Source organism: Pseudonaja textilis, chromosome 3 (genome assembly GCF_049901715.1).
Source record: "Pseudonaja textilis isolate UNSWEBS1 chromosome 3, rPseTex1.2, whole genome shotgun sequence".
In the NCBI taxonomy this organism is placed as follows: domain Eukaryota; kingdom Metazoa; phylum Chordata; class Lepidosauria; order Squamata; family Elapidae; genus Pseudonaja; species Pseudonaja textilis.
In genome coordinates this window covers 77,207,372-77,231,844 of record NC_141992.1, presented here as the reverse complement: position 1 = coordinate 77,231,844, position 24,473 = coordinate 77,207,372, and the positions used below count along the sequence as shown (strand labels likewise).

The 24,473-nt window shown below is 37.6% G+C and overlaps 1 protein-coding gene across 6 annotated transcripts in view; it reads left to right on the top strand.

Moving 5' to 3' along the window:
- ZNF644 (zinc finger protein 644) overlaps window positions 1–24,473 on the top strand; it is a 56,160-nt gene that overhangs the window by 7,025 nt on the left and 24,662 nt on the right. For 4 of the 6 annotated variants that reach the window (XM_087930145.1, XM_087930144.1, XM_026700311.2 and 1 more), the window contains one exon: window positions 14,934–14,990. The exons of the other annotated variants lie outside the window; for them this stretch is intronic. The gene's annotated coding sequence lies outside the window, so the exon portion shown is untranslated. The remainder of the gene's footprint in view (window positions 1–14,933; window positions 14,991–24,473) is intronic. 6 annotated transcript variants of the gene reach the window in all.

The window sequence follows — 24,473 nt, the reverse complement described above, 5'->3', positions numbered from 1 at the left end:
CAGATAAACCTCCAAGTGGCCTGAGTCAACTCTCAGAAAGAGTGCTAACAAGCAGATGACTGCAAGGAATATAAATTGTTCCATTCTCCACCATTCAGCTAGAACTGAAGAATCTTCTTGGATGAGATGTGAAATGTCTTCAAGGAAAAATAAAGTCCAGTTGCCTTTTGAAAAAGTACCTTTGAGACAACTATGACCTGGTTGACTGGGAATCTCCCTTGATAGATAGAAATACATTTTTGTTTCTTTAATTCTCAAAAGACATGTATTCAAGAGATATCAACTTGGAGATGACAACAGCAGCTGTTGAATTCATTTTAACTGTGTATATGTGGCAGATCTGAATTATTTCATTTTTCAATTGGCAGGATTTGTCAGTGGGCATATCACTAAAATTGGTGTATTAAATTCTGTAATGCTTATTATGTATGGATTTTTTTTTCCTCCAAAAGAGGAAAAATTACATATCCACACCTTCATAGTTTTCTAAAAATGATACACTCCTATGTATCTGGTGCTGCAGTAATTTATGACTTTTAATGAGCTACGTGTCTCAGATTTAGCCAATATTGGTACAGGCATCAGTGGTATATGTTTGCTGGATAAAAATCCAGTTTTTGATACCTGCTTTGGTTTAATGGTTTATAACTATGAAACAAACATTAGTTTTGTAGAAATGGAAACTCTGATGCTTGAATAATTTCACTTGGCTATCTTGGACATTAAGCACATTGAATTCCATACTGACTTCAGTAGCACACAAAATTGTGCATGAAGTTGGGATTGGTATGATTGGAATTTTCTACATATATTAAAACTAGGGTTTTGTTTTGAACTATCTTCAGTGTGAAATTTTGTGAAATTCCTTTCCAAATGTAAAAACCGTTGCATAGAATGTAAATTGGATAATTTGAATCACTTTGAAAAGATTTTGTACTCAAAATGAGAAATTCTTACAGTTTCACACATGAAGTGATTTAGAACAAAGTTTTTGCACACTGCTAATTAAAAATGACATGCTTCATCTGATATAGATTGACAGAAAAACTTGTTTTTGTTAATGTAAATTGCACATAGTTGATCTAACACAGTAATTTAATTTGTCTCTGGAAAAAGAACAATAGGTAAGAATTAGAATAGAATTAGGAAGTTGTGGGTCACATATGTTACCCAGATTCTTGTTTTATGATTCCCAGAACTCCTTTAAATCATGCAATTGAAATCTGTGTTTCTAAAAACTTTGATGGTAAAAAAGGTGCAAAATAGTTGCATAAACTCAGTGAAGCTTAATGCATCAAGTTTATCACCTCCAATCCTTTCAAAAGAAAAAAAATCAGAATGGAAAAGTTAACACATGTTTGGGTTTTTTTTGGTAATGTTTGCCCCATAACCTCCCTGCAGACTTCAATGATCAGAAATCTCCTGCCCTGTACTGATTTCCCATGGATCAGATTGGTAGTAATTGGTATAATATACGGTAGACTAATTTAAATGAGTATACAGAATCTTTGTGATTCTACTGGACTTGCAGTATTACTAGCTCTTCAGAGTAAATGGTACTACAATAATATTGTAACATATAAAATTAGAGAGACTGGATGAGACTTTAGCTTACCAAACATGTTTTAGTGGTCAAGAACTTCAGTTTTACATTAAGGCCAATATCATTATCAAGATATTGCAGTACAGAATGAAGTCTAAAGAATCTGGATTAGACACAGAAAAGAGGCTAGCAGAGTACTTGTGAAAATCAGAATAGGCCCAAGTATAGTGATATGGAAAAGTGCAGCAAAGTTTTGCAAATAATAACTATGAAATTCATCCTATATAGTAAGATGTGAATGAAATGAAGATTTTGTAAGAAAACTTGGCAAGGCTAGTTGTTCCCGATAGGACATATTCTGGTGAAACAGGAAAGTCTACATGTGCAAGGATTTGGTAAGTTTTTCATTTGAAACATATTGGGGAGGGTACAAAGAGAAAACCAGAAAAACATAGTGGTTCCCAATTGTTTTCAATGCAATAAAATGCAAAGAAAAAACCTCAACTTTTTTCCTTACGTTTCTAAAATTTTCAAGCTATTTCTCTTAACCACATAATGATTCTAATCACCAAAACCTAAAATCAAAGTTCCACTGTTTTCAGTTTTGAGCAAAAACTGAAATTTTTCTTTCTCTTAGCTTTTTAATGTTTATTTCTTTTTGTATTTTTATTTTACAATGAATTGTAATGAAATATTTTTTAAAAAAATGAAATGTATTTGAAGTGAGGTTACTGTATCTTACCGATATTTGAAATTGTAGAATAATTAAGGTGAAGCAAAATGAAGTATGTCAAGATTTGTACTGGATTACAAAAAGGGCTGAATCAGTTTTAAATAGGAATTTATTGGGTTTTTTTCTTCAATTATACAGTATGAGATACATACTGTATACATACTGTATACTTACTGTATAATTGATATGATATAATTGCAAAAAAACCCAATGGTATTCATATTTTAGAATTGATCCAGCCCTTTTGTAGTCCAATATGAATATAGATGGAACTTTATTAGACAGAATTCATTTTCAAAATATGATACAGTATAGGAAAATGGAAAGGAACAGAAGTTTATCATTGCCACTTTCAGGATTAAAGGGAGAGTGCAGTAAGAAATATAGCCTGGTCAACATTTGATGAAAAATGGAAGTGACTGTGCAGTGTAATTACTAAACTGGTAGTAATGCTTGTAATTTTATTTCTGATAGAAATATGGAAATATTCTAATTCTATTTTATTATTTCAAAAAATATAATTATATAAAATATTTTAGAATATTTATGATGTTAATATGGGTTAAATGCAAGGACTTAATGCAAGAGCTTAATCTTAAGCTCTGCAATCTATAACTTCTCTACAAGAAGTTGGATGGAAAAGTAAATTATTGTGAAAAATAAGAGATGAATCCTGTTTTATTGGACAACCCTAACATTGTTCAAAATCTACTTGGAACCTTAATACGTTTATCATTGTTTTCAAATTATTGTTAAATGCGAGTGGCAAAAATGAAGTTAACGTGAGCCAGCTTTGTCTAGTGGTTAAGGCACCAGGCTAGAAAACAGGAGACCATGAGTTCTAGTCTTGCCTTAGACATGATAGCCAGCCAGGTGACCTTGAGCCAATTCACAGCCCAACTTACCTCTTAGGATAGTTGTGAAAAATAGGAGGAGGAAGGCATGCTGTGTTATTTGTAAAATGAATGAATGAATTCTTTATTAGCCAATTGTGATTAGACACACAAGGAAGGCAAGATTTAAATAAATAGTATAAATTTCTATCCATTTCAATATGTATCTATTTGATTATCAGTTCTGTTCAAAATGTTAAAGAGCATAAAATAATTAAAATTAGATTAATTAAAATACACACACACACACACACACACATATTTCAAAAGTCAGTCTTCCCATATCAGTTGGGGACACATCCCAGTGACCCACTTCGGCTACGGAGAAGTCTTGATCTTGAATTGCTGTGAGATGAGGCCATGGCAATTGCAAAGCAAGTGGATTAAATGAAGAGGGGGATATATAATTATATATGTCTAGTTTTGTAAAATTATACCAATAGATACTATACCTTACCGAGGTGCATGCATGGGCTTTTCTGTTTCCCTGTTCCTGCTGTTTGATTATTTTGGGGGCAGGAGGAACTCAGTAGAATGAGTAATACGCAGGAAGCAGCTTTTATTCAGCTCCCAAAGAGAATGCAAAACTACAGCTAGGATAAATTGGGAGAAGATAGTCCCAACTACTGTGTATCTGCTCAGGCACAACCAGTTGGTTTGTTCATATGCTTGCTTAGGTTTAAACGTGATTTCAATCCAAAAACTCCAAGCAGGTAACAGTTCACTTTGATTGGATTTATATAGTGCTTCTATCTATATTCCAAACAGTCAATAATTCCTTACATTACAATAATTAGATTTAAAATTGCAACTTCAATTCATTCCACAGTTGATGTTTAGATCTTGCCCTCAGCAAAAGTCAATTTATTACCTTTCATTTGGCTCATTCCTGATAGCAGCATGCGTTTTGGGGAGCCACTTTGTTACTTGGATATGTTAAAAATAACACACTAATAATTTCCAACCTTAAATCTGATAATCTTTCTTAGTAACAAATTCTGTTTCAAGAAGCAAATGTTTCCTGGTGATGTGATCAGATGTCACCTTAAGAAATAGGACCACAACAATGCCTTTTGCAAATCTCCAAGGTATTCAAGAAGGAACTCTATAATAACATAACAACATGATACACATATGACATAATGACATGATAGACATATAACACTGTGTTCCTGTTTTGTCTGTAGAAGTTTCCCTAAACAGACACCTTTCAGATGTGTTAGATATAATTGCAAGTCTCCTCACCCAGTATGATCATCATGGTCATGATTGTTGTGTATGCTATAAACTGTAATATGACACACAGATTCCTATTTGCGGAAGATGATTTATAATTTCAGTCTGTTCCGTAGCTTCAGTGTCATATTGTTGTACATATTATTTCTGAATTATGAGATGCTATCAGAAAATTTTCATTCTGGTGCAAAGATATTAGAGCTGCTTAGATTTTATACTTTATAGTAGTAGATGTAAATGTGTGGAAGAAATGTTGAATGTCTAATTATAAATCAACCTGTAAATATCTCTAGAGGATATGAGACTGATAGGAATATATGAAATGTATTTATTAACATGAATAGAATAGTTAATTGAAATGATCCCCACAAAATATGATTGGACATACAAAAATTCTGTACTCTGACCAGCTTTCCTACTTATTAGACTTGTGCACCCACACATGTGCATGCACACACACACAGAATGTGTGCATATGAACTATTTACATATTTCTGTACAGATACATCTGCATATATACTGGCCATAAACTATACCAGACAAAGGCTGGAAAAATAAATTAATATTAATTGAATTAATAACTACTGATTAAAACTACATAGCAAAAACGACCCATCAGCAAAATTTATATCCCAACCTGTTGACAAAATGCCTGTGGAAATGTGGCTAAGAAAATATAAACTAAGAGCCCAGGATGGGTTAGACTCCTCTTGATGATGTCATTAAGCTGAGTCTATCTAGTATAAAAGGACAGCCTGTGGGAGTGACCCCAGCTTTGGTGAAGATGCTTGACAGACCTTAGTGAGTGTCTGTGAAAGCCAAACAGAATCTAGAACGTTAATCTTTCTTACCAGAATCCAGATGAAGCAAGGGAGGGGCTGGACTCTAGCAGCGTAGATAGAAAGGGCGTTCTCAGGTAATTATACCAATGCCCATTCTCCTTGATGCTGCTGCGAGAGCCCAAGATGGGACATACCAAAGCCTGCATGTTCATGGGAGGGTCCTCGTCTGGCTGTTCACTCCGACTGTGGAACCACACGCTGAATCACCTGTCTGCTGAAGGCCGCACTCGCAGAGGCAAAGGAATCCAGATGGTAATGTCTGATGAAGGGTGATGGGGATGCCCATGTGGCCGCTCTGCAAATCTCCTCCAGGGATTCCTGAGTGGCCCAGGCAGCCGAAGTTGCAGCGCTTCTGGTAGAGTGCGCTGTTAGGCCTTGGGGTACCAGAAGAGCTGCCTCCTTGTAAGCCTGTGGAATGCACATCCTGATCCAACTGCTTAAGGTGGGAGGAGAGGCTTTGTTCCCCAAGTGCGATGGGGAAAAGGATACAAACATACCCCCAGTTTTCTGAAAGGTGGTAAATTTTAAGTGGTCTCCTAACATCTAAAGTGTGCCACTTGCGGTCTAAGTTGTGGTGTGAAAGGGGACAGAAATCTGGCACACAGTGTCCTGGAACCTGTGGAACCAGCTATTGACCTTTGGGATAAAGGTAAGATCTAAGCATAGCACAACTCTATTATCATGAAAAGTGCATAAATCCTGTCTGACCAAGAGCGCAGTGAGCTCTAATACCCTTCTAGCCGATGTGATGGCTACCAGAAAAATCACCTTCAGGGTCAAGAAATGCAAGACAATGACCTGAGGGGTTCGAATGGTGGTTCTGTCAGAGCCTGGAGCACCCTTGGAAGGTCCCATGGAGGGTACCTGTCTACTATAGAGGGGTGAAGATTGGAAGCCCCTTTTAAAAACCTCCAGACAGAAGGATGGAGTGACAGGGAAGGAAAGGATTCCCAGGATAGAACCGAGAAAAGGGCCGCTACCTGGCAATGTAGGCTGTTAAGTGCTAGTCCTTTCTCAAGGCCATCTTGAAGGAAACATAGAACCTCTGCTACTCGAGCTGAGGTGGGAGAAAGACCCTCCTTTAAGCACCAGTGACAGAAAACCTTCCAGGAGGCATTGTAGATGTGTGTCGTAGAAGGTCTATGAGACGCCTGGATCGTGAGGATAACCCTGTCAGGGAGATTAACCTCTCTCAGCTGTTGCTGCTCAAGCACCACACAGTCAGCATGAACCACTGGGGATCCAGATGGAGCAAGGCTCCCTGATGAAGGGAAATCCTGTTGGCAGGGATCTTCCAGGGAATGGCTACAGACAGGTTCACCAGGTCCGCAAACCAGGGGCTCCTTGGTCAATAGGGGGCCAGGAGAATTAGCTCTGCCTGTTCCTCCAACATCTTCCAAATGACTGCCAGAATGATGGGAAGAGGGGGAAGGTATAGAGGAGACCCCTGGGCTATCTGGTCCGAAGGGCATTGGTCCCCTCCTCTCTCTGGCAAGGAAACCTGGTGAAAAACCTGTTCACTGGAGCATTTTGGGGAGTGGAGAAGAGATCCACCTCCAGAGTCCCGAATCTGAGGGAGAGGTCTCTGAAAAGGGACGGATGAATGCACCATTCTGAGAGGTCGACTGAGCTCCGGCTGAGCCAGTCGGCTTGGGAGTTGTCCACCCTGGAGATGTGATCTGCCGTGATCTCTCCGCCCACAGACCCAAATGTTCAGCCTCCCTCATCAGGGCCCTGGACCTCGTCCCCCCTTGCCTCTTGTGTGCCTTTGCAGCCATATTGTCCATCAACACCAATATATGGGTTCCAGTTACCATGGCCCTGAAGTGCTTCAGAGCCAGGAATATGGCTCTGAGCCCCAGCCAGTTTATAGGGTGGGCTCTGTCTGCCAGGGACCAAATCCCCTGTGCTATTTGGCCGTCCATGTAGGCCCCCCAACCCAAAAAACTGTCATCCATGGTGAGAAGAAGTCTTTCTGGTTCCTTGAACGGATGATCCCTCCAGAGAGCTGGGGAAAGCCACCACTTGAAGGAACACCGGATCTGAGGAGAAAGCTATACTCTGATTTGTGGCTGATTCCTGCCCGTTGAAAAGGAAGCAGGAACCATTGAAGAGATCGTGAGTGAAACGGTACCCACGGGATGATCCTGATGTACGATATCATCTTCCCCAGTAGTGTGGACAGCTGCGATGGGAACCATGTGTTGATGTTGAACCTGACGGATGAGGTCGATAAGGTTTCTCCCCCGATCTGGAGATAGAAAGACTTGGCACAGGGATCTGTCGATGACCGCTTCCAAGTGGAGTAATCTGGTTGTGGGAGATAGATGGCTTTTCTTGGTGTTGATGGAAAAGCCGTGGTTCTGGAGACAGCACAGTGTAGCTTGTAGGTCTCGATGGGTGGATTGGATGGACGATGGCTGTATCAAGATGTCGTCCAGGTAGCATTGGATTCTCACTGGAACCGACCAGAGCGAAGCTACCAATGCTGCTAGGACCTTTGTGAAGACTCTTGGCACCGACGAGAGCCCGAAGGACCCGATATTGGAAGTGGGAGTTCTGGTAACCGAAACTGAGAAACTGGCGGTGATGAGGCCAGTTGGGGATATGGAGGTAAGCCTCCATGAGGTCAATGGAGGTTGCCCTCCCAAACGCTCTCTAGAATAGAATGCAGGGTCTGCATCTTAAAACGTCTTTATGGGATAAACTCAAAAATTTTAGATCAAGAATGGCACGCCACCCCCCTGAGGTCTTAGGGTCCACGAAAAGACAAGAAAAAAACCACATCCCCATTGATGTTCGGGGACTGGTTGAATAGCCCTTATGTCCACTAGGTGTTGTATGACCGAATTCATAAGAACCCTCTTTGAACTGTCCCATGAGACTGGACAGAACACAAAATTTTCAGGGGGTGGTGAGAGAAATTCCAGTTGTAAACCATACCTGATGTGTTGAGTACCCAGGCTTCCATTGTTGACTCCTCCCATCTGGAGGCGAAGAAAGCCAAGTGACCCCCGATAGGTGGGGAGAATGAGGGGTTACTTAGAGCGACAGAAGGAATGACCCCCTCCCCCACGAAAGGGCCATTTACCAGCAGGATATTGTCTGCCGGATGCATCGGGCCGCTGTTTGTGGCGCTGGGGATATGACCTCTGTGGCCTGGAAAAACGGGGGTTAGTCTCGGCTCAGAAAGGAGGTGAACGGTAAGGTTCCGGGCAGTAGTCTGCCTTCTTTCCTGTGGAGGAAAGCACCTTCCTTTTGATGAGATATGGCTCTAGTGCATCACCAAAGAGCTTTTCACCTTTATAGGGAGCAGAAGCCAGTTTTCATTTCTGGTCAGATTCTGCCTGCCAATTCTGGAGCCATAGGAGCCTTCTTGTGCTACCGAGGAGGCCATGGCCCTGGAAGCAAATTTGGCAGAGTTAAGGGTGACGTCTGCCGTAAATTATGCTGCCACTATAATCTTGTTTAGGTCCTGGTGCGACCTGAAATCGGATGCTGGTATGCGGTCTTGTAGCTGGCGCATCCAATGGATTGACGACCTGGTGAAAAACGACGCAGTAGTCAAAGCCCGGACAGCCCATACAGCTGCTTGATGTTTGTGTTTAAGGGTCTGTTTAGTGTGCTTATTGTCAGCCTTGAGAATGTCCACTAGCTTGGTGGGAGTGCCAGAGGAGAAGGAGGCAATGACAGGAGTGTCCACAGAGGGGACAGCCAGAGCATTAACCAGGGAAGGACCCACATTGTAAAAACGCCTGTCGAGGGGTGAGGACCAGCTGCAGGGGAGGCATACTATTCCTTGACTAAGTCCAGCAATAGTGAGGGGAGAACTTCCGTAGAAACTATGGGTTTGGAGAAGAGGGAATCTCCATGCCTGGAAGGTTCTCCTTGTGGTTCAGGTGCTGCCACCTCAGGGGACAGCTGAGCTGTAACCAGGGTGTTGTTAAGGAGAGTCTTAAATAATGTTCATTTAAAGACAGTGGCTGAGGGTGGGGTGTTTTTTTTGTAAATTTTTTATTAATTTTTAAAAACAAACATAAACAAACAAAACATAAAAACATCAACGTTTCTTCCGTGAGTATACAAGCAGTGTGCCGGTTGGTTTACAAATTTTTTGTGCGTCCATTTCATAGTCATCAATTACAGTTACATTGCATAATAACTCATATTCTCAATCAGAAATTAAATACCCTAGTATCATTATTAATCAATCATTTGACAATAACTTTATTCATATTTTGAGAGATAACTATAATTTACTTAGTATTATTTTATAACAATTCATATAATCCTCCCAAATCTATCCTAATTTTTTTTATAGATATAGTAAAAAAGAAAAAAAACATGTTTATATATTTATTATTTCCTAAGATTCTACATATTTCATTATTCTATTTTATTATCTAACCATTGATAGAAAAGGTACCAAATTTTATAAAATTGTTTATCCTCTTGCTCTCTAATTTCAAATGTCAATCTACTCATTTCAGCACATTCCAATATTTTCTTAATGATTTCCTCCTGCGATGGTATCTTCTCATTTTTCCAGTTTTTAGCAAATACAATCCTAGCCGCTGTTAATACACTTACAATCATGTATTTCAAATCTTTGCTATATGTATCAGGTAAAATGCCCAATAAAAATATCTCTGGTTTCAAATCTATATGTTTTTTTGTCATTTTTTCCAACCACATGTGGATTTTAGTCCAGTATTTTCTAGCATCCGCACAAGTCCACCACATATGGTAATATGAGCCAGGTATCTGATGACATTTCCAACGTTTTTCGGATTTGTTCTTGAACATACTTGCTATTCTTGTTGGGGGAAAATGCCACCTGTAAAACATCTTATACAAATTTTCTTTATATGCTGTTGACATTGTCATTTTATAATTTTGAAACCACAATTTTTGCCATTTCTCTAAATCAATCCCATATCCAAAATTCTTTCCCCAAGCAATCATAGTTTCTTTAACTTCTTGTTCTTCTAGTTTAATTTCTAATAAATATCCGTACAGTTTTTTAATCACCTTTTCATCAGTACCTGTCAAAATCTTATCTAAGTCAGTCAATTTGTCATAAAATCCTTCTGTTTTGAAATCTTTATCATAACTTGAGTGTATTTGTGCATATGAAAACCAATTCATCTTTATACCTTGTTCTTCTTGCATCAATTTAAGTTCACCCTTTTCATTCAATATTTCCCCATATCTAACTGTTTGTTCCTTCTTATATATTATAGGATAAGAAAATGCTTCTATAGTCGAAAATCAGACTGGAATTTTCAAATAATATTGTCTTTTAATCTTCTCCCAATTTAACCACAAAGACTCCCTTATATGGTGTCTTCTAAAATATCCCTGTATTTTAGTTCCCTTGTACCATAAAAAAGCGTGCCACCCCAACAACAAATCATGTCCTTCTAATCTCAACAATCTAGTACTTCTTAATGTTATCCATTCCTTCACCCACATCAAATTTGTAGCTTGGTAATACATCTCCCAATTAGGCAAACCTAATCCTCCTCTAATTCTAGCGTCTTGCAAAAGTTTTAACTTTATTCTCGCTTTCTTACCTTGCCATATATATTTCAACACAATTTTATTTAAATCTTCAAAATAGCCTTTTCCAAGCCTAATTGGGATTGTTTGAAACAAGTATAAGATTCTGGGTAGTATATTCATCTTGATTGTTGAAATTCTCCCTATTAATGACAATTGTAGATTTTCCCATTTCGCCAAGTCAAGGGCTATCTGCTGCTTAAGTTTAATATAATTGTTCTCTTTTAATGTACTACATCTTGCTGTAAGATGTATCCCCAAGTACTTAATCTTATTTGTTACTTGAATTTTCAATAGATCTGCCAATTCTTCCTTTTGTCTTGATAGCATATTCTTTGTCAAAATCTTTGTCTTATCTTTGTTAATTTTCAAACCCACCACCTTGCCATATGCCTCTATCTTTTCCAGTAATTTTGGTGCTGTTTCTAAAGGGTCTTCTAAGATAAAGACCAAATCATCTGCAAAGGCTTGCAATTTAAATTCTTCCTTTTTAATTTTCATTCCTTTTATACTCTTTTCATCTCTAATATTTCTATTTAGCACTTCCAAAGTTAGCACAAATAGCAAAGGTGATAGTGGGCACCCTTGTCTTGTTCCTTTTCTTATATTAATAGAATCTGTCAGTTCTCCCTCTATCATTACCTTTGCCATTTGCTTGTAGTATATAGCTTCTATTGCTTGAATAAATTTTCTGGCAAACCCCATCTGTTCCAACAATAACAACATGAATCGCCAGTTCACATTATCAAATGCCTTTTGTGCATCCAGAAGTATCAAAGCCATTTGCTTTTCAGGGTGTGCCTCATAGTATTCCAAAGTATCCAAAATTACTCTCATATTATCTTTAATTTGTCTCTTTGGCAGAAATCCATTTTGATCAGAATGGATAAAGTTATTTAAATATTTTTAAGTCTTTCTGCCAATATTGAAGCAAAGATTTTATAATCTGCATTTAGTAGGGAAATAGGTCTATAGTTCTTAATCTGCAATGGATTAGTCTCTTCTTTTAGAATGAGTGTGATATAGGCTTCCAACCATGATTGGGGTATCTTCTTCTTTAACATAACTTCATAACTTCTAAAAATGGAAGATTCAACACTTCTTGTAATGTTTTGTAGAATTCTGCCAGAAGTCCATCTGGATCTGGTGCTTTTCCATTATTTTGTTTCTTAAGTGCTTCAGTTAATTCCATCATTGTTATATTGCTTTCTAGCATTTTTTCAGTCTCTTTAGGTATCTTGGGTAAGTTAGCATTCTGTAAATACTGCTTAACTCTTTCCTCTTCAATGTTCTCTTTCTTATATAGTTTCCCATAAAAATCTCGGATAATTTCCTTCTTTTCTTTATTGCCATGGCAAACTTGACCTTGGTCATCTATTAACTGCAGTATTTTCCTTGATTCTTTCTCTTTTCTCAGCTTATATGCTAACCATCTACCTGGTTTGTTTGCATCCTCAAAGTAGTTCTGTTTAGCACCTCTAATTTTCTGAGTGGCCGAGGGTGGTTGATGTGGGTGCAGATCTTCCTTCTCTAAAAGGTTCGGGTCCCAGATCTCCCCTTCTTCCCGATCCGACCCTGATGAGTGACTGCATTTATATGAATTGCGCAGTCGCCTTCCCCGTAGTTGTCCCACTGAGAGTGGGTGGAATAGGCCTTTTGCTCCTGAGGAAGAGAGCCTGCTTGTTGAGGAAAAGGTACCTGGGAGTAGGCCAGGAATAGGGAGTGTGCCCTTTCTAAAGGCCTCAGGATTTGTTGAAATCCTTCTGCCAAGCCCCGTCAGATGGCAGTGGAGACCACGTCCTGAATCTCACTGGGCCTGGTGGTCAAGGAAGGATCAGAAGGGCAAAGGCCCGCAGTGGAGGGGGTGAAGGTAGGCTCAAGTCTAGGTCGTGAGGTACCTTGGATAATGGAGGGAAGAGGGGGAAAGCTCCAAGTAGCTTGTTGAAAATTAGGCCCTGACCTGTTTAGATCTTGAGGCCCTGACTGTTTCTCAGGCCTCTCTGGGGACCAAGATTGTAGGTGGCCAAGGGAATCTGGGATTTCTGATACACCCCCCGCCCGAAGGGCCTCCATGGCTACCCTGGGGATCACCTGGCTGAGAGGCCTGTTTAAGTTGCCCCCTCATCTGTTCTATAGTTTTGTTGAACTGCCTCTCTAAGGCAGCATGTCTACATTTTTCGGCCTTGAGTTGGGCCTGGGATGTATTTTTGGGAGCCTTCCCTTGGAGTGCCTTTGGTTGGTTGAGGCACTTCTGGGCCAGAAAGTTTTGCCTGGCCCGTCTACATCCATGGTGAAAAATAGGTCAAACACAAGAGGTGCTAGAAACAACCCTCAATATGTGCTGCCTATTAGAGGGGCCTTGCTTCTGAAATATGAAGGATAGCTGCTCTAGGGCTGACAGTTAGATTGTGAGGCCCCCTAAAATGGCCACTTGCCACGTGCGATAGGGAATTGCAGTCCCAAGATGGCCACTCGTACCTGCTGCTGTGTCTGGTTAAAATAAAGCCTCTCCTTAAGCTGCTGTAGGCCCCGAGCGGCTGAAAGATTGCTGCCCCCAGTCGTTGATGGAGCCTCTCTTTAGGCTGCTGCGAGCGGCCCAAAAAAGTGTCAGCCTGAATCAGGCAATCAGCTGGCTGGCGCTTTATCTCTGACCTGATCTTTATGATCCTGGCCGGTTGAATCTGTTGGGGAGAGGCCATGGGGCGGGGGCTGGATGACACTTTGCTACTTACAGCCCTCCCGATGATGTTTTTGCCTCTCCCTTGCTGGCAATGTTGAATCCTCGGCGTTGCAAGAGAGCGGAGCCCCGCTCTCCTGAAGGTACCACTTCACTGGAGTCCCGGGAGCAGTGCCTGAAGCTCGAACGACTTCCTACTGTTGTTAAAATTAGGAGTAAATGCGATTAACACGCTGCTTTGACACCAGCTTACAGATGCAGGAAACAGTCAAAGCTGGGGTCAATCCCACAGGCTGTCCTTTTATACTAGACAGACTCAGCTTAATGACATCATCAAGAGGAGTCTAACCTATCCTGGGCTCTTGCAGCAGCGTCGAGGAGAATGTTCAGCTCCAGATAGTTCTGGCTGCATCAAAGGGCCAGTTCAACCTCCCGTCTGTATGCAGACTCATCACCATCACCATCTCGAATGAGACCAGCGACTACTTTATCATATAAAAACTTCGGTATTTTAACCAAGCAATTATTTGAGATGCAGTCATTGGTATAGAGAGAAAAGAGTACAGGTAGTCCTCAACTTAACAGTTTGTTTAGTGTTCAGAATTACAACAGCACTGAAAAAAAGTGGCTTATGACTGTTTTTCACAGTTACAACCTTTGCAGCATCCCCATAATCATGTGATCAAAATTCAGATGCTAGGCAACTGGTTCATAGCTATAGTGGTTTCTGTTTCCCAAGATCATGTGATCACATTTGCAACTTTCTGATAAGCAAAATCAATGGGAAAGCCAAATTCACTTAACTGGGTTATTCACTTATCAACTGCTGTGATTCACTTAACAATTGTGGCAAGAAAGGTTGTAGAATGAGGCAAAACTCACTTAAATGTTTTACTCAACAAAATTTTGGGGTTCAATTGTCGTAAGTTGAGGACTACCTGTAATGGAGAGCAAAACAGCCCTTGGGCGGGGCACCTAATTGGTATTTTATGTGATTTTACCTAGCTTCTGTAAGTCAGAACAGTAGTTAAGTCAGAGTGATAGCTTTGTTCTCCTTGTTCTTTATGTGTTCAGTGGGGAGGGGAATATTTGATCCCCTGCTGATTTTGTACATTTGCCCACTGACTGGGCAATGATCAGTCTGTAATTTTAATGGTTTATTTCAGCAGTAAGAGACAGAATAACAATAAAAAATCCCAGAAGGTAAATAAATAACAGTAGCATTTCTCTTTAAAACTTAAAGAAGGAACACATCAGAAAACTTGAAAGTAAATTGAATCATTAATATAGAGTCAGTAAAAATTTAGGTATGGGTCTTAGCATGACATACTGTATATTTGTTACAAGAAAAATTTGGTAATTGTCTCTTTGTGTAGTTTGTCTCTCAATAATGAATATGGTATAATGGCTTTGAAAAAATATGGATAACATTAATTTACTGTTATAGGCTTGTCTGAGTTTTGAATCCAGACTTGAAGCTTAAAAACGGACAAAACAAGCATTGGTGAGTAAAGAAAAGTTCACTAAATATCTAATATTTAAATATCTATTTTAGTTTGAGTGTTATGCAGTTATTGGTTTTATGGAACTCTAATTGCTCTCCTTCCAAATGAATATTGAAAATAAAAGTGTTTTATTCTCATACCAGCCTGTCTAGGTCTTAACATTTTCCAGTAAGGAAACTTCTTACTGAAAGGCCCATGAGGCACATAATTTGGGGAGGAGATAAAATTCATGAAGACAGATAGGATCTGCAACACAATGCAAGTCCCTGTCTCCTCTACATGCATTGATGTCACATTACTCTTTTAGAAATGGTATCTGGCTTTGAAGTGCTATTTATTGCATGTTTATGATTGGCTTTGATTTCATTTAAATAAAAGATGTGTTCTACTTTCTACAGTGTGGCTTTATTTCTTCAAACATAACTTTACCTCCTACTACGCTTAAGGGTAAATGAAAAACATTTTCCTATCCCGCACTTTCCTTGTGTGTTATTATCACTTGAACTATAGTTTTATTTAAGCCATGTGGCAAAGAAAATATTAATTAATGCGAGAATGAATTTGAGTATCTTAATGCTGGGACATAGCTAGTTTATTTATTAATCAAATTTATATCGTTACCCATGTCATGAAAATGATTCGGAGCAGCATACAACAACCAATAATTAAATTTAGTTTAAAAAAATAAAAATCAACATTAAAAATAGAGATTAATTAAAACTAATATATATACAAATCCCAAGTAGAGAATGATTACATCCATCTCAATAGTGGAGCCATCTAAACAAGCATAACCAGATTTTGAGAATGATAATGTTTTGTAAAGGTGGGCATTGTTCCTAAAAATGGCCTTATTTCTGTGTGAGATTAGATTGTTGAATGATTAAAATGCTGAAAAACTGCTGTGAATAAAAGGAGTAGCTCCAGATACCATATATGTTCTGACTTAGGCTTCCCCCAAAAGCACTAAGCAGACTCTGTGTCCCAGCAAAGCCCCTTTTATTAAATGAAGGTGAATTTCTTGCATGCACATTCAGCCAAATGCCTGGCAAACAGTGTTTCAAGAGTGTAATTAGGAACACAGACCTTATCTAGCTTGGAGAGCTGCCAAATAAATATTTTCAAATGCAGCACTGACAAGGAAGGGCTCGGCACAGAGTCTGAGATGCACAGACATATGTTCACACTACTGCAACAAATTGTTTCCTGCAAAAGTCCCTTTCCCTTTTTGCTCTTCTTTTAATCCCTATGGGAGGGGCCATTCACCATCTCACCTGTGCCTTTACTCCCACATCAACCCTTAGTTCGTAATTGTTCTTTTCTTTTGGTAGCTCTGCGCATGTCCAAGCTGGGAACCGGCTCCAGCTATTCCCCCGCCTCACTGCTGTCTGACTCAGAAGGCAGCTGACAGAGTCAGAGCCCTCGTCCGAGCCTTCTCAGCCTCCAGGACTGGCCCATGTTCCTCCCCAACCTCCTCACTGTCTGACTCTGCTGCCAGCTCCGTTAGCCACCGGCAGGCCATAACAATATCATACAATTTTGAGGAGTGGTAGTTCTTTTTTCAGTGCCTTCCAATGAGTGTTGACTCCTAGCAATTGCCTCAACAAGTTCCTGTGATTTTCTTGGCAAGATTTTGGAAGTGGTTTGCCATTGCCTCCTTCCTAAGGTTTAGAGAGAGTGACCCAGCTGGCTTTGTGCTTAAGGTGGGTCTCAATATAGTTTGTAACTTGGTATCTTAACTACCACACAAACTGGCTTTCATGAGGCTGTTATTTTACTATTATTGCTTGTAGAATGGTTCTACTATTTTAAGACTATTTGAATCCAGATATGAAAAGATGCTTCAAAGGAGATGTGAACATGATCATTGTATCTGTCAAGCCTCTTTAATGAAGCTTCAGTTTTACCTAGTTTATGCACAGCAGTTGCTGTATGCAAGAAAAACACTTGTTTGTGTTAAGAAACCATCAAAATGCCACAGACAAATTGTGCCATGTCATTACCACAAGGTCATTTGGGTAGCTTTTTAATTCAACTGTGTATTTTTCTGAGATTGCACAGTTACTGTGCAAGCCCAGGAAGAGTTCTGGCATCTCTCTTATCAACCGTCAAAGCAAACATATTCCATTCAGTACAACCTACAACATTTTTTTTTTGTTTCAAATCCATTTTCAATGAAAATTGCTAGATCATTTATTTTAGCATTATAAATAGCGGTAGGGTGAAATAATACCCACAGTAGTTTAAATTAAGGATGTTAAAAATTAATAGTGAATTAAATATGATTTTTGTAATTTCTGAATCTTATCCACCTACTTTTTAAGTATCTGCATTCTTAATAATACTTGCTAATACTAGATTGAGTTTATTTCATGATTAATAGTGAAACACTTCCAATCTGTAGAAAGGTTTTTTTAAGTGGTAGATGGTATTGTCTGCGGAACACAGACTAGGACTACCACTTGGTGGCACTACCTGGTTTCAAGTAAAGCAAGCAGTGTTTTGGTTCTGGAAACTGAACATTATACAAGAAAAAGAATCGCTGGAGCTGATGCAAAATAAAACTATGTCTAATCTGAATTAAAAGGTGAAGTTGCACTTTCTTTGCATTCTTTCTTGGATGTGCATCTGTCAGTTTTACATATAATTTGATGTGCAGACTTTTAGAGTTTGCTGCTTTAGTCATTTATCTCTTCTAGGCAACTCAGTATAACTTTTGAATTAATTGAGATGTTCCAGTTCCTTAGATGAAGTTGTCACGGGAATCAGTAGGTTCCTACTCCCAGAAGACTTGACATTCTTACCTTGGTTTTAATAGGGGAGAATAGAGTCCACACCATTTTGACTATCTGTATCCCTACACAGGTTTTTGTTATACCAGTTTCTTGAAATAAAGGGAACATTTAAGTATCCCTGAGAAATTGAACTTAAAACATAATTTGCCCAAATGCTAGTCCTTGACTCTTGTACTCTCATCTTTTTTTTAAAAAAATCTCTAGATATTGAATTACTATAAGTTGTTTTAACTGAAATTCTATATTTAAAATTTAGTGTACATTTGTTGTACCTGTTTTTTAAGATAAATTATTGTGCATATGATAGACTTTTAGAAAGAAACATCAAGACTTGGAAATGGTAGGACTGTGTTAAAGGGCTTAGGTATTTAATGTTTTAATGGGAGAAAATTCCTTTTGTTTTGAAATCCTTCATGTTTGTCTAAAATGGAGGATAAACTTCAGGTTTTATTTGATAGTTACAATATTAGATGATGATTTGAAAATGTGTTATTTATCTCCATAAAATAGAGTTTTCATACATGGTAGCAACACTTTTTAATAGTAACATTGTGAGGTGGGCTGAAAAGGAGTGACTGGCCCAATTCATACATATTTGAATCATTAAATGCAAAATTAGCAATTGTGTATAAACATGGAGATGCTTTTGAAATATTTTATGTTGGAAGGGAAAATGTTCAAATAGGTTGGCTAAGTGCTTCAGTGTTATGATTATGATTGAAGCAGAAATAGATCTGTATCCAAAAACATTAAGCTTAGAGCCAGTTTGATGCAGTGATTAAAGTATCAATTTAGGAACAGGAAATTCTGAGTTCTAGTTGTACCTTAGATTCAAAGCCAGCTGGATGACAATTTCTTTCTCTTAGCCTTAGGAAGAAAACAAGGACAAATCATTTCTGAAAAACCTTGCCAACAAAACTGCAGGGACTTGTCTGGGCAGTCTCTGAGAGTCAATGCTGTCTCAAAAATAACATACCTAACTACCTACCTATCTTACTAGACAAAATATTGATCAAGATATTTGAACATAATATTGGATTATATGAAGAAGGATCGCCATTGAAAAAACTCACGATTGTGATATATAAGTAACAAATTTTATCTGTTTTTCGTCTTTCAGCATAGGATTTCATCAAATCCAATTAAAGAGGAGTAAGTCAATTTTAGGGTACATTGTATGAATGGTGTATAAATCTTCTGTATTAACATAACTACCAGTATAAAAATGTAGTTTATGTTCTAGGTGTTTTTCTGATTAACATAAATAATGGTTGTTAGAGCAACATCTATGGGCATGGTCTTAAATTATTGAAATTTATACTAAACGGATCTCTCAGCAATTGCAAGTGAAACAGAAATTGCGTATGTAATAAGCAAAAACTTGTTAGCAGCTTTAATGAGTGTTGAATCGCAGCTAGAGGAAACTGCTAGTTATTTACCACTGAAAAGATACTCATTATAAAGATAGTCATGTGACAAAGGTACAAGCTATGCAAATTCTTAGTACACAAAACAGTAACATTTCACTATTCTAAATTGAGAAGTCCATGGTATCAATTTATTTCAGGTAATTGTTTTACCCTTTTCAGATAGGTAAAGTTTGTTAATAGAACATAATGTGTGTTATTAATGTTCAAAGAGAATAACCCACTTTAAATAGATTAAAGGTTCTGGTTATTTATTGGGATGCAGATATGGCAATGTCTAATTTAGTTTAGTTAGTGTCAGGACAGTACTTGTATAGGAGACTAGTACATTTTAGAATATCAGATTTAGATTGTGAGAAACATTTGGAGAAAAGTAGAAAGAAGTGGCACATTACAGTGGAGCCTCAGGTCGCAGCCATAATCCATTTCCAGATTCCGGTCACGGCCTGATTTGGTCGTGTCCGGAAGCACAACTGACTGCGTATGTGCACAGTAAAAAAAATGGCTCCAAAAGGGAAATCGGCACGGAAAGGGAATCTTTTCGCACCAATTTTGTTTACCTGGTTTTTGAATCATGACCTGATTCAAAAATTGGGTGGATTTTTTGTTTGCCACCCGATTTAGTTGCAAACAGGAGCATTCACAACCCTAGGTTCCACTGTACTTCTATATTGTTCATCAGAAAACTACAATGTTGTGTCCATAGTGAAGGCACCAAAAGCTCAGTTCAAGAGGCTTTATCTTTTTAAAGGTGACAGCACTTAGCCAATTTACCAATCATGAAAAATCAAGCAGTACTCCTTTGCTTGGTGCAATTTAACAGATTTCCATTCTTTTCCATCCATCATACTTTTGAAGACACTGCCTAAATAATAGCAACAGCGCTTAGACTTATATACTGCTTCACAGTGCTTTATAGCCCTCAGTAACCGGTTTACAGTCAGCATAGTGCCCCCAACAATCTGGGTCTTCATTTTACCAACCTCAGAAGGAAAGAAGACTAAGTCAACTTTGAACGGTCAGGATCAAACTTGTGACAGTGGGCAGAGTTAGTTTGCAATATTGCATTCTAGTCACTGCGCCATCACAGTTCCTAAATAAGACATACAATTATTAAGGGCTGAATTGTGACCCAAGGCTGGAATTGGGGATATCGCTTAAATTGACAGGGAGAGGACAGGCACACAATTATATGTTTATTGTTATTCATACAATTTAGAAAAAGTAAAAATTGATAATAAGAAAGTACCTAGTGATTTATAGGAGGGAAAGATGAGAATTCAGGGAAGAAGACAACCCTCTTCATCCAAAAGATTCAGATTTATTGTAATAGAGAAATGGTATTGCAATGACAGTGAATGTATATTGAATTTTCTGCACTTCTGTGTTCTTGTTCTTTAATCAAAAATTAAAAATGGTTGCAAGGATCACAATGATTTGATGATGGATCTGTTATTCCTTAAATTCCTTTTATCTTCAGTTGAAGTATGCAGGCTTCTACACATTAATAGATGGAACAGCTGTTTATTTTTTAAATACAATGAAACTGCTGGTAACCTTATTTCATTCTGTCTGCTTCCTTACATAAACATTCTTCTCCATGAACAAAGTTTTATAAAGCTCTCCCAAATATAATGGAAATAAGGGAGAGAGGCTTGTGAAAGAACAGTGAGATATGTGAGCGGGTCAGCAGTCAGGCTTACTATTTTGTCTAGAGGATTTTTGCAGTTACGAGAATCAGAGAATATCTATTTCTTTTGATTGAATTGCTGGGGAACTTGTGTGAATGATTTCAGATAAAGAGAAGGAAATTGGGTGAATGATATCAAAAGCCATCAACCTTGATCATCATGTTTTCAAAAGATGTACCATTTTCCTATTTTTTCTTTCTTTAGAACTAAATCTTGTTCTTGAGTGTGTTAACATGAAATGACCCCCCACCCCCCAAAAAAAGTATTGTGTAAGAAAATGGGGAGAAAGCAATGATCTATTTAGGGTTCTTGTTTTGTTTGGAAATACAAGAAGTAGGTATCTTGCATGACTGTGAATATGTATATATGTACTTTCATTGGTAATCAGTTATTTCATACCAAACAATGCTAGTATTTATTTTCCCTCTGTTCATGGCTCTTAAAATCCAATTTATGATAATTTCTAATTGAATCTGACAAATCTTTTAACTTTACCTGTATTAATGGGCATCAGCATAGCATTTAATTTGGTTATATGGTTAAATGAGCTAGCATTTGAATGAGGACACCGTTATAGCTTGTGTAATAATAATACCTTAGAAAAGGTTGTCACTACGCAGGAAGTATTCAGTGAATATTAACCTACTTGTAATAAATACAATTAATAATGTACATAGAAGAAAAATGATGTGCATTTTATTTAAAAAAATCTTCATCAAAAGAAAGTGGGCAGCATGATATGACAGGAAGGTTGAATCTAACCTGAATTATAGAATAACCTAGGAAGTTTGCTCAGAGGGGATTACCGAATAATTATGTTAATATGCAATTATCACCTCATTTCTTTTGTAGTAACTTCAAGATGTAGTGTAGTAAGGGTGTTATAGCAAGTGCTGATAGTTTGCAAAAATAGTGATGTTTGTGAGTTCCTAGACAATAAGACTAGCCTGGGGCATTTAAGTGATAATCTGTCATCCTGAAGATGGATCTGACCTTTGTGCTTCATTTTTTAAAGCTTACATGATATGACTACAGGCAGCTCTAACGGCAGAACTCATTAAGATTTTCTATAAAAATAAAATATTTTTAAAAGAAACACCTAAAAAGTTTTATTTTCAGTTTTGAAGGGAAAAAAGAAAGAATATCTCAAGACGATTCTTTATAGAGCTGTCTATTTGAACTAATTTGGGCTGCAGTTCAATAGCTCTCAGTAAATGAAGATTTAATATATCATTTGGGTAAAGAGGATGTCCCTTATCCCAAATGTCTGTTAAATCTGATTTTATGTTATTTGTTTCAGTATGTGGTTCTTCAAAATAAGATTATTTGCAGAAAAATCTTAATGGGCAAACTCTCAATTTAAAAAGTTTGAATGAAATATTTATCTGTTACATATCAAGGGCTTAATGTAAAGATATAGCACTGACTGGCCTTGTCTGGACTTAGAACTTAAAGAGAGCCAGTCATTAATATATGAATGGGAGATCACCAGGGACTACCAGACGTGTAAGCTAAACTGAAAAAAGTTCAGAAAAAGGCAGTGGCAACCCATTGCTATCCTATATTGTTGCCAAGAAAACAAAATTGATTTATCAATACAGTTACCAGGAGTTGAGCTTGACTCAGTGCAACTTTATCTATAATAGAGTTTCCCAAACATAGAGATATACCTTCATAGAGTAGGTACAGAGTCCAGAGGAGGCATGAATAACCCTTTAATTATCTTGTTGCAATAAGTACACATTTCCCAAAGTTTCATGGTGTTATTTTCATTGTTCATTAATGTTCACTTTGGTATTTGGATTTTTAGGTTAGGGCTGTACATTAAAATTGCACAAAAAGGTGATATGATGGCAAAATGTTTTAAGAACTCTTGGCCCCTTACCTGAAAGCAAGCTTATATTGAAAACAATGTGACTTATTTCTAAATAGATACAAAAATAATTTCAAAAAATAATCTTAATAAGCCAGCTATATGTCGGTGGTATTGCATATTTAGAATGTGAAGGAAGTATTATATCAGTATGCATATATGATGTCATAACTGGATTTGAATGTATAATTTATAATTCAGTGACTAAAAAAGAGACTATACTAAAATGAATTTTAAATATTTGTATCGTTTTAGATGTATATAAAGAGAAATGCATTTCAAAATGCATTAATGAAAGGGAAGTAAGTAATTTGCTTTAATGTACTTATTTGTCATGTGTAGTGCTTTATCATTTGTCATCAGAGTTTTGCTAATTTAATTTTTTAAGTACAGGAAGGAAAAGTACTTTCAGTGTAGACATAGAAGGATTTTAGTTTTACAGTTTATAAAACTTCAAGGAGGTCGTTAGATTATTTTATATCATATCTGCAAAACTTGATTTCCTTAATGCTACACCTGTATGAAATGATTATTCAAATATTAAATTCGAAGATTCAACTCAAAGGTTTTTATATTTATTTAATCTACCCATTAACCCAGGGGTGTCAAACTCCATTTCGTTGAGGACCAAATCAGGGTTGTGTTTGACCTTGGAGCACCAGGGCATGGCCAGCTCGACATCACTCGTGTCGAGTGTACCTGTGGAGGCCTGAGAGCTCCCGAGCTTCGTTTTCGGCTGCAGCAGCCTCCTCCAATCCTTTGCCAGTGAAAACAGAGCTTGGGAGGGCCACATGCAGCCTTCCTGAGGTCTTTTTTCACTGGAAGAAATAGTGCGGGTCAGTCCTTTGCTGTTTACAGGGTGGTCCCGCAGGCCAGATCTAAGCACCCTGCGGGTCAGATCCGGTCCCCCACATTAACTGATCACATTTGAATCAAAGCATCAGATTAATTTTCTAAATTGGCAATAATTCAAATTAGGGTGGAACTAATTTAAATGCTTTCACTATATAATAAAATCTTATGGCATTTGTTAAATTTCTTAAATATAGCACTTTTTGTATTCAGATTTTAAATTGTAATATAAACTGAATGTTAAATGTTGAAAACATGCGGGTTTTATACATAAACGAGTCTACTGAGTTCATTGGTTTGTGTTCCTGTTAGCATTGAACTGAAAAGTACACAATGCATTGTAATCTCTTCTATGGTTAATCTTAGAAACTTTAATCTAAATTTACTATGGAATAAACAAAATTAGAATTTTTAATTGTCAGAATCTGAACCCCAATTTTCCAAGGTATTTCCAAGCACAATCAGAAGTGTTGGAAATGTCCTTAAGAGGGATTAAATTGTTGAAATCAACAATTTGAAATGAATGATGTAATGCATTCTCTGTATAAATTAAAAATAATTTATATAAGAAGACTACAACTTAAAATAGTTTGATATATAGACAGCGAATTTGATACATTAATTAACTGATCCTTGAAAAAGTAATGCATAGCTATTTTCTTAACTTGATGTTTTTTCTGGCTATTTTGTCCAATTGTTTGATCTTCAGAACACTTTATCCAGTTAAATGTCAAATGAATAAGCCTTGTGTGTAAACAAAATTTTACATAACATTTACAGAATATAATTGAATAATTATCCAAAAAAATTGTATTTTTCAATTTTGCACTCAAAGCAATTGTAT